The 13,938-nt window shown below is 46.2% G+C and overlaps 1 non-coding gene across 1 annotated transcript; it reads right to left on the bottom strand.

Annotated features, from left to right (window-relative positions):
- Positions 1-10,338: 10,338 nt before the first annotated feature.
- Positions 10,339-10,500, bottom strand: LOC113599703 (U1 spliceosomal RNA). Its single transcript, XR_003420616.2, has one exon. It is a non-coding gene; the product is annotated as a U1 spliceosomal RNA (small nuclear RNA).
- Between the last annotated feature and the right edge of the window lie 3,438 nt (positions 10,501-13,938).

The following is a 13,938-nucleotide window of genomic DNA, read 5'->3' as shown; positions in this document are numbered from 1 at the left end:
TGGATGAGGATAAGTGCACTGGAGAAAACAGAGTAGAGAGAGTAAAGAGAGTGGTAGATGGAGCCACTTCAGATGGTAGTATAGGCGTCTTTCATGAACATTTGATCAGAAACCTAAGGGGAGTGAGAAAGAACCAAATGGTTCTTTCTATCTAGGGGAAGAACATAGCAGGCATTGGGAACAAAATACAAAGGCCCTTTGGTGGAGCATCCTTAGCCTGTTTAAAAAGCACACACACAGCTTAGAGACCTATTTGGCTGGAATATGTGGACCAAGGAGGTTGAAGAGATGGCTGGGGGTGAGATTGTATAGATCAGCAAAACAACTCTGAAGACCAGGAAATTGTAAGTTTCTCTGAGTCCAGGAAGAGAGGTAATCTTCAAAGCCAGACAGATGGGATGCTTGCAGTCAGCTTTCAAATGGGCTAAAACTGGGAGATGGTGTGTCACCAGTCCCACTTGAATGGGGTCATGTAAAGAAACTCGTGGATATGGTAAATGCGTACTCATTCATTCTGACCCTTTCTAATACACTTTCTTGTACCCAGAGACTGGAAAGCTAAAAGCGATGGGTTTTAAACTTCCTTAAACCAAGGTTCTGAATATAATTTAAATTTTGCAAATTAAATGTATAAATAAGATGTGGAAGGAAGAAGTGATTGTGGGGCCATCTTCAGCTACTTTGTTGCTACTGCAAGGATCTAAAGACCTTGGGTTTCTCTTCAGTGGTACCCAATATCCGCCCGTAGTTTTGTGAGTGTTGAAGGGCTTCCTGATCATAAAGAACAGTGATGTGTGTTCTTGTAGTCAGCCTGTGGTGGCCTGATGATTCCTCATCTTGATGGTGGCAGAGGGAATGCTACCAGGGTAGACCTGGAGATCCAGTCTAGAGCCCACTGCTCAGGCTTTCCAGTTCTTGCAAGCACCTAATTTACTTGCGTTGAATCCTTTGCTACTTAAAATAGGTAGAAGGGTTTTGTGTCTTGCAACTACTAAACTCCAATAACCCTGTTTGTTTCCAAAAGTGGTTATAGGCAGTAGGCCCTCAAAGATGGCACTCTTAGATTAGTTATGACTGTTGGATTTGAAGGAAATGAGGATAAATTGCCATTGGAAAATAGTAGACAAAGATTACTTACATTTGTGTTTCGGTTGAAACGAAAAGTCTCTTGGAGGACGTCGGCAGATCAAATGGCTGCCACTACAGACCATCATGTAAGAAATGAGGGCCTAGATGGTGGTGGCGATGCTAAAGAAGTAAAGAAGAAAAAAAGCAAAAAACCCAAAGACCCCAGAACTTTACATTTTCAGCTCCAGGCATGTATAGGAGAGCCCCAGAAGAATTTTGTCTCTTGCAACTGCAAGGCCGATGTACATGAAAACCAGAAGGAGATTCTGGGTTACAGAATTACAGCATGAGTTAAATTCATAGCCTTACCATGTCTCTTATGTGAAAATTAGAACCTTGTTTGGGAGAGAATGGGACCCTGAAACGAGAAATGGGGACATTTGAGTGGATTTAGGTAAGTCCCAGTGTTCTGAATCCAAATTCCACTTAGTGTCTCTTACCAGCAGAAACAGCCTTTCTTCCCCTCACTAATATGGCTGGTCCTGTCTTACTTGGAGACCTTGGGTAGTTGCCTTGAAAGGGAATGCCAATACTCATGTCCAACCCACTACCCCATGTTGCCACCAGATCTGTAACTAGAGTTAGATCCCGATGTGCTTCTGGAAGGCAAACACAAAGTCTGATCCGAGGGAAGGCTTACAGAAGAATGGTAAGACTTGGTTAATTTGAATCAGCAGAAACCTGGGTTTTAAAGGTTTAAATTAGACCAGGAAGAAAACAACAAAATTTTATTTCATTTGGGTTGAATTTATGGATATGGAAATTCTAGAGATTCTGGATTCAGTATATTGGCTTTAGCAGCTACGAGTGGCTCTTAGCTGGTTGGTTAGATGAAACCTGGACTGCACACAGTGTACATTCAAATTGAAACTCCTAAAACTCCTTAGCATAGCAGAAGATAAATCCAAAAACATGAAGATAGAAATGTTGATCAGATTTGTCATATGTGTGACTCAATCTAATTTTGCCCTCTAGAATTGCTCAGAGGATGTTCCTTTCACCAAGGAATTGGAAAGTATGTAGATAAGAGGAACACCTTATCTTGGAGAGTGCTGTAGTTTATATCCTCCATAGGCTGGGAATGAAGCTAAGAGATGCTGCCGTTGAAATGGAATCCCTGACGTCAATAGGAATGATGGGGTCCCGGAGTGGAGGAGCCAAGGGGCAGTACCAAGGCAACAGAGCCGGAGTGATGAAATAGAACCTTCCAAGGTCCTATTTGGTTGGTATAACCCAAATCAAGACTCCAGATCTGGCAAAAAGAGACCTGTTTTGAGTCACCAAAATGGAAAGTTACAAACTCTCACTAAATTCTCGGGCCCAAGGTCCTTGAATAAAGGGGTGAGGAGTACCCTTGGAGGTAGCACCCAACAATATAACCATCACTGTAATTGCAAATCTTTCAGTGTTCCCCAAGGGAATCTTAAGCCACTTATCTATGTTCCTGTGCTTAGGGGAATGGAAATACCCAGGCCTTTAGGGAATACTTAGAAACTAGCCCTATGCTAACAGTAATCCCCAAAAAGATCTGTGTTCCACTAGTTAGAATTGAGGTTTGTGGGGTATCAAGGGTTTGGAGGGGTGTCCTGCAAAATGTATGTGTTGGAACCCTAACCTCTCATACCTCAGAATGTGATCTTATTGGAAATAGGGCTGTTGCAGATATAATTGCATAAAATGAGGTCATACTGGAGGAGGTAGGCCCCTAATCTGATATGATGTGTGTCGTGTGAAAAGGAAGAATTTGGACACGGAGACCCAAAAACAGAACGTCATGTGAAGATGAAGCCAGAGATCGGGATGATGCAGCAGAAGCAAAGGAACTGCGAAGATTGCCAGCAAACCACCAGAAACTAGGGGAGAGCCCTGGAAGAGATTCTCCCTCAGCCCTCAGAGGAGCCAAGCCTGCCCACACCTTGATCTCAGACTTCTAGCCCAATAAAATTATGTTGTTTAAACCACCTAGTTTGTGGTACTTGTTATAGCATATCTAGCAAACGAATATATGGGGATCAAAGAATTTTTTAATGTCTATTTTGAGAGAGAGAGAGAGAGAGGCAGAGAGAAAGAGAATCTCAAGCAGGCTCTGTGCTTGACAGCACAGAGCCGGACGTGGGGCTTGACCTCACAAACCATGAGACCATGACCTGAGTCAAAATCAAGACCCAGACACTTAACTGACTCAGCCACCCAGGCGCCCCGGGGATCAAGCCATTTAAAAGGAATGTTGGCCCGGGTCTATCTCACATATTCGTCCTGTGGTTACTTCCCAGTTCGAGTGGTCACAGTTGTTCTAGACGTACTTGGCAACTGGCAGAATCTTTCACAACGACCTGTACAGTTAAAGCTATTGTGGTGAGAAGAGTAAAAGCCCCTGGAACCGTCCCTCCCTACCAGAATAATTCAAGAGCAGTAGTGCGCCCCTGAGGGCATGACAGATACTGCTGCCGCGTCAAAGACTGAGAAATCCAGGAGTGCTGATTGATCTCTATCTCATCCCCATTTAAAATTATTTGTTTGCCCTGTACAGGACTTGCAGCTGTTATTTCAGATGTAATCTCTTCATGAAGCAAGTCAGCACCTGCCCCAGCACCTGCAGCCATGCAACTGTTGACCTGGAAGATGCTTTCTTCTCTTCTAGCCCTAGGAGCAGAAAACGTCAAAAGTAGAATACTTTTCACCTATCAGGGTCAACAGTACATCTTACTGTCCTACATCTGGGTCGTATCACCTCACCAGCTCTGTTGAAATCCAATCTGCAGGCACTTAAGTCATCTCGTTTCCCAGAACACCGCTCTACATGGGATGAAATCATGTGTCTGGGCTGAATAGGAAGCAGCAGGTGTCTAAATGCCTCGGTAAAGCACATGTGTTCTAGAGGCTGGGAGATAATCCCCGTGGGGATTAAGGGCACTTCCTCCTCCATGAAGTTTTTAGGAAACCAGAGCAATAGTGTGGAGCATGGCAGGATGTCTACAGTGAAAGATAAGCTATTGCACTCACTGCACGCCTGCCACCACTCAGAAACCCTGAGAATTTGATCTCTTTTGATATTGGAGGTAATAGGCCACGTTTGGTTATGCTGCGCTGACCTATTTGCCAAGTATCTCACACGCTACCAACTCCAATGGGCCAAGAAAAAAAGAATGCTCCCCAGTTGGTATAGGCTGCAGTGTAAGCAGCGTGGGTTTTATGATTCAGCGGATCCAATGGTGGGCAAAGCCCCTTGGCAAATGAGGATAGTGTATACATACATGCCAGCAAACTTCCATAAGAGAATCACAGTGCAGGGCCTAACGATGTTGGAGTCAAGTTGTGCGATTTTGGCAAGGCCTATTCTTTTTAGAAGCTGGTATTGGCTTCCTACTGAGCCCTGCTCCGTCGTCTGGGGAGATGAGCTGCACGCTTCGTAGCAGATCAGCTCCCTCCCATCACAGAGGACACGGGGATTTTCCTCAGTGGAAAATCAAGATCTGGCTTGTTTCCATGAATGTCAAGCCTAAAATATTCACAAACTTGAAATTAAATTATTACAAAACCAAAGACATCCCCCCTTCTCATTATTCTAAAAAAAGTTTTTTTAATGTTTGTTTATTTTTGAGAGAGAGAGAGACACACACACACACACACAGAATGTGAGCGGGAGAGGGTCAGAGAGAGAGGGAGACGCAGCATCCGAAGCAGGCTCCAGGCTCCGAGCTATCAGCACAGTGCCTGATGCTGGGCTTGAACTCACGAACAGTGAGATCAGACCTGAGCCGAAGTCGGACACTTAACCGACTGAGTCACCCAGCCGCCCGCCCTCCCCATTATTCTAAATTTGCTTGTACTCTCACAAGCATGGTGGTTAAGAGGATAGACTCCAGAGCCAGAATGCCCGGATGGGAATTTCTAACTCTACCTTTTAAGTAGCTTATGACTTTGGGCAAATGATTTAACCTCTCTGTCTCAGCTTCATCATTTGGGACTGTGAGGATTACATGAATACTGAGAATAGTGCCCAGACTGTAGTAAGTGCTTTATGTATTAGCTAATATTTTCATTTATCATCATCACCATCATCCATGAACTTACTGAATGCCTTATTCATTGTCTGCACACCGCCTCTCATCAAGTGAGCTAAGTAAGCTAAGGCCAATGGGCCTGTTCGTGACATGCCATTTTGCTAGCGCTGGTGGGCAATCAAGCTATAATAATAATAAACTCCTGGAAAGTCTGAATTGGAAGCACCTTTGAAGATCAATGACCCAACCCCTTCATTTGTCAAATGAAGAAGGGAATTGAGACACGATAAGGACGACACACCGTCCATGAAGCTGAGTGCCCGCGGTTCCCTCAGCCTCCTCCCAAGGCCCGTGGACCTGAGCTGGTCTTGCCTCATGGAATCACTGCGATCTAGGTCATGTAAATCCAATGAAGCCAGCCCTGCCGACCTTCCTGCAGCTGATTGGACACAGGATTTGGGCCCAAGCCAAGTGCCGCTGTGAACAACCTAGATGTGCTGGAGGCCAACTGCCTGTGTGAGACGAGACTGCCAGACATGGGAGACAGAAGCATTAGAAGCACACCCAGAGCTCGTCACCACATCATCGTTCCTGTTCCCCAGGGACCTGCGTGGGCTGCCGGGATGGCTTCCCTGCCCACCGTACTTCCTCACTGCCCTTTCCACTGCCCCCATTACTGTCAGTCATCCGAGCACGGCTCTTCCTTGCACACCTGAAGAGGCTCGTGAGCATACCCAAACATGGCCACTGGTTTTCTGGGGGGGTCACAGCCAGATTAAAAAAAAAAAAAGCAGGGGGGTGCCCGAGTGGTCAGTTGGTTGAGTGACTGACTTCTGCTCAGGTCACGATCTTGTGGTTTGTGAGTTCAAGCCCCGCATCGGGCTCGCTGCTGTCAGCGTGGAGCCTGCTTGGGATTTGGTCTCTCTCCCTCTCACTGCCCCTCCCTACTTGTGTTCTCTTTCTCAAAAATAAACAAAAAAACATACGGAGGAGGAAGAAGCAAGCCACAGACCCAGATCTGGAATTCCAGACCTCACACTCTTTCCACTCTGACATGGCCGTGTCACATGCAGTATGAGAGAGAAAGGGCTTCATGGGTGCAGGGACCAGAGGAGGCTGCCGGCGCTGTGCAGTTGAACTCTGAGGCTTGTGGTGTTACCAGAAGGATCCAGCGAGGACAGGACCACTGCCCCACCTCTTAGCCTGTGCTGGAGATGCTGCTTAACTTTACTTCTGTGTGTCTGCCTTTGTGAGTGGCTTGGGGTATAGTTCTAGATGCAGATGCTGCTTTGTCGTTCCTCGGGCACCTCCCTTGGAGGAAATTCATCCGTCGCTCGCTATATGTGGACAAGGGCTCTGCTCGGACCCTGTGCCTGGGCAGACACAGACAGACACGGGCCGTGGAGCTGGGAAATCACCAATGACAAAATGGCATTTGAAACCACAGATGTGAATGACGGGAGAATTGGCTTTCTCTTCTCGTAAACCTTTCACTGACATGTGCAGAGAAAGGAGCAACCAGAAAAGGGGCGAGGGGAACCCAGGAACGAGCAAGACAGCGGAAGCCAAGCGGGGTCCGAAATTCCCAAGAATTTCGGGAAGGAAAGCACGGGTAGCGGACATGTGAGGTCAAGCTGGCCGAGAAGTGAGTTCGTCACATGAGAAGCGATTGCTGACTTGAGAGCGAGCCATCTCGGAAGACAGCCGCAGTAGAAAAGGGAGTTCATTTAGTTGAGGTGTGAGTGGATGGTGAGGAGGTAGAGACGGTAGACAGATCTCTCCTAAGAAGGGGAGATTTGTTTTTCGTAGTAGGAGAGACTCATGCACGTCTGGACCCTCGGGAGAAAATACGGAGAGGGAGGAAGCGATTTAACGGTGCTCCGTCTCTAGAAGCCAGAGGGACGAAATCAAGGGCAGGCAGAAGGGTTGGCTGCGGACACAAGAAGGGGCCCTCCCCTCGCAGCTTGGAGGCACATGAAGTCAGCCGCGAGATTTAGTGTCCTTCCCAAAGGGGCTAATCTTTGCTAGGAGAAGGCGTACAATGCCTCCAACAGAACAGATGGTTGATAAATACCAATCCTTCCTCCCCTCCCCGGCTGGGTGGTTCCAGTCCTCAGAAGTCACACACGACGTCACTCAGGGTGTTATGTTACAAGGCTAAGGAACACAGCTAGAGCTGGAGAAATTCAAGGCAATCCCAAACTTTTCTGCAATTTCGGAGAACTAGAGGCTGCTTTCTCCTGAGGTTCCTAAGCTGGAAGGACATAAGTGAGTGTGGCTCTTCCACTATGTGGACAGACTTCCTGACACTGAAGCCACACAGCAGAAGGCAGAGCTGAGAAGCGGAGGGCAAGAGACAGGGACACCATTTGAAGCCACCAGATGACATCATTCTAACCATGCCTGAAGTCCCTGAAATTTCCCATGCCGTAATCCAACAAATTCTTTCTCCCTATCCAAAGCCCGCTTCTGTTAAGATTCTGTCATCTGTAACTGAAGAGTTTCTGACTAATACAGGAAGTGGGGTGTTACTGGTCGTGATTCCTAACACATGGCATTGGCAGGGGGGAGGTAGGGTACAGAGAGTGAGGATCTCCCCATCCCTGGCTGGGAGGTTGGCACTCCCTGCCATGCAGGTGTACAGCCAGGGTCTCTTGGAGCTCAGACCATGTACCTAACACAGGTAGGAGCTCGGGGACTTGGTAGAAATATGTCAGAAGGTTGTCTGTTTTGGCTGTTTTCCCAAGCCTTTAGTTCGGAGTCAAAGACACAAATTTTGCAGACAGAATAGTGAATAATAAAAACTAATGTTTCTTTTTTAAAAAAATGTTGTTTATTTATTTACTTTGAGAGAGAGAGAGCATGTGCAGGTGGGGAAGGGGCAGAGGGGCGGGGGAGAGAGAGAGAGAGAGAGAGAGAGAGAGAGAGAGAGAGAGAGAATCCCAAGCAGGTTCCACATCACCAGTGCAGAGCCCAATGTGGGGCTCGAACTCACAAACCACGAGACTGTGACCTGAACCGACGTTGGACGCTCAACTGACTGAGCCACCCGGGTGCCCCAAAAAGCTAATATTTCTGAAGCACTCATCCTGTGCTGGGCTCTAAGAGCTTTACCCATATTGATCCACTGACCCTTCACAATAACACAAAGAAGTAGGTACTGTTGTTATTCCCGATTTTACATTGGAAGAATCGAGACACAGCACCATTCACCCAACATCACAAAGCTAGACAGGGAGCTGCAACGATCGGTTGAAGCCGGGCAGCCTGGGCCCTGACCTTGTGTGCCTACAGCTTTGCCAAGAGAGACTTCCTGGAGCCAGCAGTCCGAGCTGACACAGTCTGAAGGTCACATGCTTTGCAGGATTGAAAAAGCTCATCTCTTCATGTCAAAGTTAAAGTGAGCGGAAACAGGGGCGCCTGGGTGGCTCTGTCAGTTAAGCGACCACCTTCAGGTCAGGTCATGAATTTGAGCCCCGCATCGGGCTCTGTGCTGACAGCTCAGAGCCTGGAGCCTGCTTCGAATTCTGTGTCTCCCTCTCTCTTTGCCCCTCCCCTGTTCACGTTGTCTCTCTCTCTCAAAAATAAACTTTGAAAAAAAAAGTTTTTTGAGTGGAAACAAAGGCAGGAAGGCAGGAAACGCAGCCCCACCCAAGCCCTTCCTGCCTGTCCCCATTAACAGGAGACTTAGCCTATGCAAAGAGCTTTCCACTGGGATACAGCCTAGTGGTCAGAGTTGCTCCAAAGCAGTGAGGATGGAAACCCTAGGTTGAGCACTGGGAGGTCCCACAGCTGAGAGACACCCCCCCCCCCCACCGGTCTAGATTCAGAGACCATAATTCACAATTCTTCTGACTTGGTTATTAACCCCTAGAGTTATCCAAATATAAATAGTCAGAAACCTTCTGCATCTTTTAAGGGAGTGGTTTTGCAAAAAAAACCCACACAAAACAAATCCTGGCACAAGAAAGCTTGCAACTGATCAACCCCTAGGGCATTGTCTCAGTTCCAAACAATACGAACAGGACATCTTCACAATCCTTCTAAGATGTGGCCTGAAAGTTACAACAAATAGGGGAGACCAGCCAACACGGCAGAGCAGACAGACCAGCTTCACTCTCCCAAGGCAGGGCATCCTTGCTGTTCTCCACCTCCAGGATGCAAAACACATGCCATACACCCCGCAGACCATTGGGTGCTGTTTTGCCTCCTCTCCTTTTCCAAATAGGGGTGTTTATAATTATCTTGTGTTCCCTCCGCCTGTGCACCAAGGTATTACGTATGGGGCTGATTAACTTCAGTGTTTATCTGTAGTGGCGTTTCCTAAACTTTTTGCTCGCAAGATCCCTTCACACTCTGAAAAACTGAAGACCTGAAAGGGTTTTTGTTCATATGGGTCACATGATCGATATTTGCCATATTCGAAGTCAAATTAAGAGTTTAAAAAATAAGCGCACCTGAGGGACTCAGTCTGTTGAGCCTGACTTTGGCTCAGGTCATGATCTCACGGTTTGTGAGTTTGAGCTGTTAGCACAGAGCTCTCTTCGGATGCTCTGTCCCCCCCCCCCCCCCCACCCCTCTCCTGCTCGGGCGTGCATGCTCTCTCTCTCAAAAATAAATAAACATTACAAAAAGTTTAAAAACATATTTTTAAGTAAAAATGATGAACCCACTAAAGTTAACACAAATAACACCCTTTTCAATGAAAAATAACGACATTTTCCAAATCAAAAAAAAATTAGTGGGAAGAATGACATTGTTTGACAGTTTTGCATATCTCTTTAAATGTCTGGCTTAATAAAAGGCGGCTAGATCCCTAAAACTGCTTCTTTGCTCCTTTACTCAATCTGTTGAGATTTGTTTTAGTTGCAGTATATGAACAAAATTCAGCCTCACACAGATATAAAAATGGAAAAAGGAGGGTTATTTTATTTCTTTATTTAAAATGTTTATGTATTTATTTTTTTGAGAGAGACAGAGCAGGAGTGGAGGAGGGGCAGAGAGAGAGGGAAACACAGAATCCGAACCAGGCTCCAGGCTCTGAGCTGTCAGCACAGAGCCCGACGCGGGCTCGAGCTCATCAACTGGGAGATCACGACCTGAGCCCAAATCCGATGCTTAAACAACTGAGCCACCCAGGCACCCCAAGGAGGATTATTTTAAAAGCTTTTTCAGATAACTGTGATATTCCTCTTTTCCTTTTTTTAAGAGAAGAAAGTGAACGCAATCCCCCACTGCCTTAAATTACACAACCAAGTCTCCCGCATTTGGGGAAATTGAAGAGATCGGCACCCCGAGAAGTGCAATGGATGGGCCTTGCCCAGAAAAGCACCTTTATGATCACGGTTTTCCCTTGCCTGGTAAGTATGTGGATATTCCTCTTTGATACTGTACCAAAACTTAACAAATGAAGACTTGCAAAATTTAGTTTCAGTGTGGAATCTGAAACCAATTTTTCGTTAAGTTAAAATACAGTGGTCTATCATGCACTTTGAATGCATCTTTTATCCGTGACTGATTTTGTAACACTTGGAAAATAGGGTTCACTGAGCTATGGAGATCTTCTAAATGTCGACACATGTTATTATACAATATAAAAGAAATTATATTCATTAATGTCACCATTGATCTCATCAGAAGTCCTTAAGTAGGGGCGCCTGGGTGGTTCAGTCGGTTAAGCGTCCGACCTCAGCTCAGGTCATGATCTCACTGCTTGTGAGTTCGAGCCCCGCATCGGGCTCTGTGCTGACAGCTCGGAGCCTGGAGACTGCTTTGGATTCCATGTCTCCCTCTCTCTCTGCCTCTCCCCCGCTCTGTCTCTGTCTCTTTCAAAAATAAGTAAACATTAAAAAAAAATGTTTTTAAGTCCTTAAGTATTGGGAAGCTACTAAACTCACAGTGGTGGATACAAACATTCCAAAAGGCTAATTTTCACTCAAAAGCTGAAATTTTATTATTAGCAGCAAATATTGTCAATTTCCCCCTTGAGTCAGTAGGCTCACTTCTTTCATTTTAGAGAAAATGTCTGCAAAAATAAAAAAATGAGAAAAAAACCTACATTTGCATAACCATGGTCTGTCTTTCAATCCTTCTTCCAGGTAAAAATGGTGTTCAACTTGCAACTCAAAACAATTCCACAAGTGATCTTCCTGAGACAACCATGGTACTTAGGCATATAGCAGAATTCTTCCCACCCTGTCAAAATATTTAAAAGAAGTATAGTCAATGGGGCGCCTGGGTGGCTCAGTCGGTTAAGCGTCCGACTTCAGCTCAGGTCATGATCTCACAGTTCGTGAGTTCGAGCCCCGCATTGGGCTCTGTGCTGACAGCTCGGAGCCTGGAGCTTGCTTCGGATTCTGTGTCTCCCTCTCTCTGCTCCTCCCCCACTCATGCTCTGTCTGTCTCTCCTTCAAAAATAAATAAAAACATTAAAAAAAATTTTTTTGAAGAAGTATAGTCAAGGGTAGAGATTTAATAAAGTTAATAATTTGTACTGTTTCAACAAGTCAGTCTTTGAAATTTTTCTTTAAGTTTATTCACTTATTTTGAGGGAGGGAGAGAGAGAGAGAGAGAGAGCATGAACAAGGAGAAGGGGAGGAGAGAGAAGGAGAGAGAATCCCAAGCAGGCTCAACACTGTCAGCACAGAGCCCAACGTGGGACTGGGGCTCACAAACCACGAGATCATGGCCTGAGCCGAAATCAAGAGTCAGCCGCTTAACCAACTGAGCCACCCAGGGGACCCTCATCAAGTCATTCTTGAATGAAACTGCTGTATTTGTTTCCTTTGCTGAGCACACACAGCAGTGAGGAATACAGTGATTACAAATACAGCCTGGAGCCTCGCCTCGCTTTATCTTGGGCCAGCTGCTGTATCCGCCATCGCTTTCCCACCACCAAAAAGGCAACATAACATCTTAGTATTTATTACGAAAATAGCTCTGACTTCACAGAGCCTCTGAAAAGATTTGGGGGATGCTCAGGAGTTTGTAGACCACGCTTTGAGGAGCGCTGATTTAATGCTTTATTTATCCATTAACAAATATGCACCAAGCACCTACTGTGTCCCTGAGACTGTTCCAGGCGCTGGGCGTTGAGTGGTGAGCTATATACGAGATACTTAAGGCCTCTGCTCTCATAGGGCCCACATTCTTGTAGAAAGAACCGAAAATTAATAAAGAAATCAATAAGATTATTTCACCTAGAGAGAAATGCTTCGAAGAAAATAAAACTGTACACCCTACACCCTATATGGTGATGTATGTCAATTATTCCTCAATAAAACTGAGAAAAGGAGAAGCAAAGAAAATAGGATGATTAGGGGCCCCTGGGTGGCTCAGTCGGTTTAGCGTCCGACTTTGGCTCAGGTCATGATCTTACGGTTGGTGAGTTTGAGCCCCGCATGGGGCTCTGTGCTGACAGCTCAGAGCCTGGAGCCTGCTTCACATTCTATCTCCGTCTCTCTCTCTCTCTCTCTCTCTGCCCCTCCCCCACTTGTGCTCTGTTTCTCTGTCTCTCAAAAATAAATATATGTTAAAAAAAATTTTTTTTAACTAATTTGGTGGATCGAAAGAAAGGAAGGAAGAGCAGTGTGGCTGATGGGTAGAAATCGAGGGGAGAGTGATAGGATATGATGCTGGAGAGGTAGAGGGGAGCCAGGGCATGCTGGGCATTGCAGGCCACAGTGAAGCCCTACGTAGGCCATGAAAGGGAGCTTTTATATGACCTGACTTACGTTTTTTGAAAGTAAATGGTTGCTGTGTAGAAAGTGGGTTGTAGGGGTGGAAGTAGAGAGGCCAGTTGGGAGGCTGCTGGATGAAGGGAGGGACAGCGGAGATGGAGAGAAGCCGTTTGACATGATACATAGTTTGGAGACAGAGCAACAGGGCTTGCAGATGGGTAGAATATGGAGAATGAGTAAAAGGGAGGAATCAGGAAAGGCTTTTGTGCTTTGGGCTTGAACGTGTAGGTAGATGACGGTGCTGTTTACTGAGATGAGAGAGACTAGGGGAAGAATGAATCGAGGGGAGAGGCACCAAGAGCTCTTCCTGAGTCCACTAAGTTTAGACAGGCGTTAGGCATTCAAGTAGAGATGACAAGCAGGCAGCTGGGCACAAAAGCTTGGCACATGGTGAGGGCTCAGAGCTGCAGATACACACAGGGGCCATTGACATCTTGATAATATAGAAGCCAAGGGACTGGCTGAGATCATTGAAAAAGAGGGTGCAGACAGAGAGAAGAGGTCTTTGCCCAAATTTTCAGGCATGCTATCATGAAGGGTCAGTCAAGCGATGGGCATCCCATGAAGGTAAAGAATCATTGAGGCTGCAGATAGAAGCTTTTGCCAAATGATGAGATTTGAGGAAGGAGGAAGGGAGGCAGAGAAATGAGTCTGGTGGCAGTGTGTGTGTGTGTGTGTGTGTGTGTGTGTGTGTTTTGTATTGTTTTAAGATGGAGATGCACAGATGTGGAGATATGTCTGGGTGTTAACTGGTGAAGAAGTGCTAGATGTTGCAGGAAAGAAAGGATATAATTGCAGAAGCAAAGCCCTTGATAAGGAGAGAAGTTCTCTTAGAAAGACCCAAGAGGGGGCGGCTGGGTGACTCAGTCGGTTGAGTTCCTGACTCTCGATTTCGGCTCGGGTCATGGTCCCGGGGTCATGAGACTGAGCCCCACATCAGACTCCGCAATGAGCATGGAGCCTGCTTGGGATTCTCTCTCTCCCTCTGCCCCTCTCCCCACTCACACTCTCCCTCTCTCTCTAAGAAAGAAAGAAAGAAAGAAAGAAAGAAAGAAAGAAAAAAAAGA

This window comes from Acinonyx jubatus, chromosome C1 (assembly GCF_027475565.1).
Source record: "Acinonyx jubatus isolate Ajub_Pintada_27869175 chromosome C1, VMU_Ajub_asm_v1.0, whole genome shotgun sequence".
Lineage (NCBI taxonomy): Eukaryota > Metazoa > Chordata > Mammalia > Carnivora > Felidae > Acinonyx > Acinonyx jubatus.
This window is presented reverse-complemented; position numbering and strand designations above follow the sequence as displayed.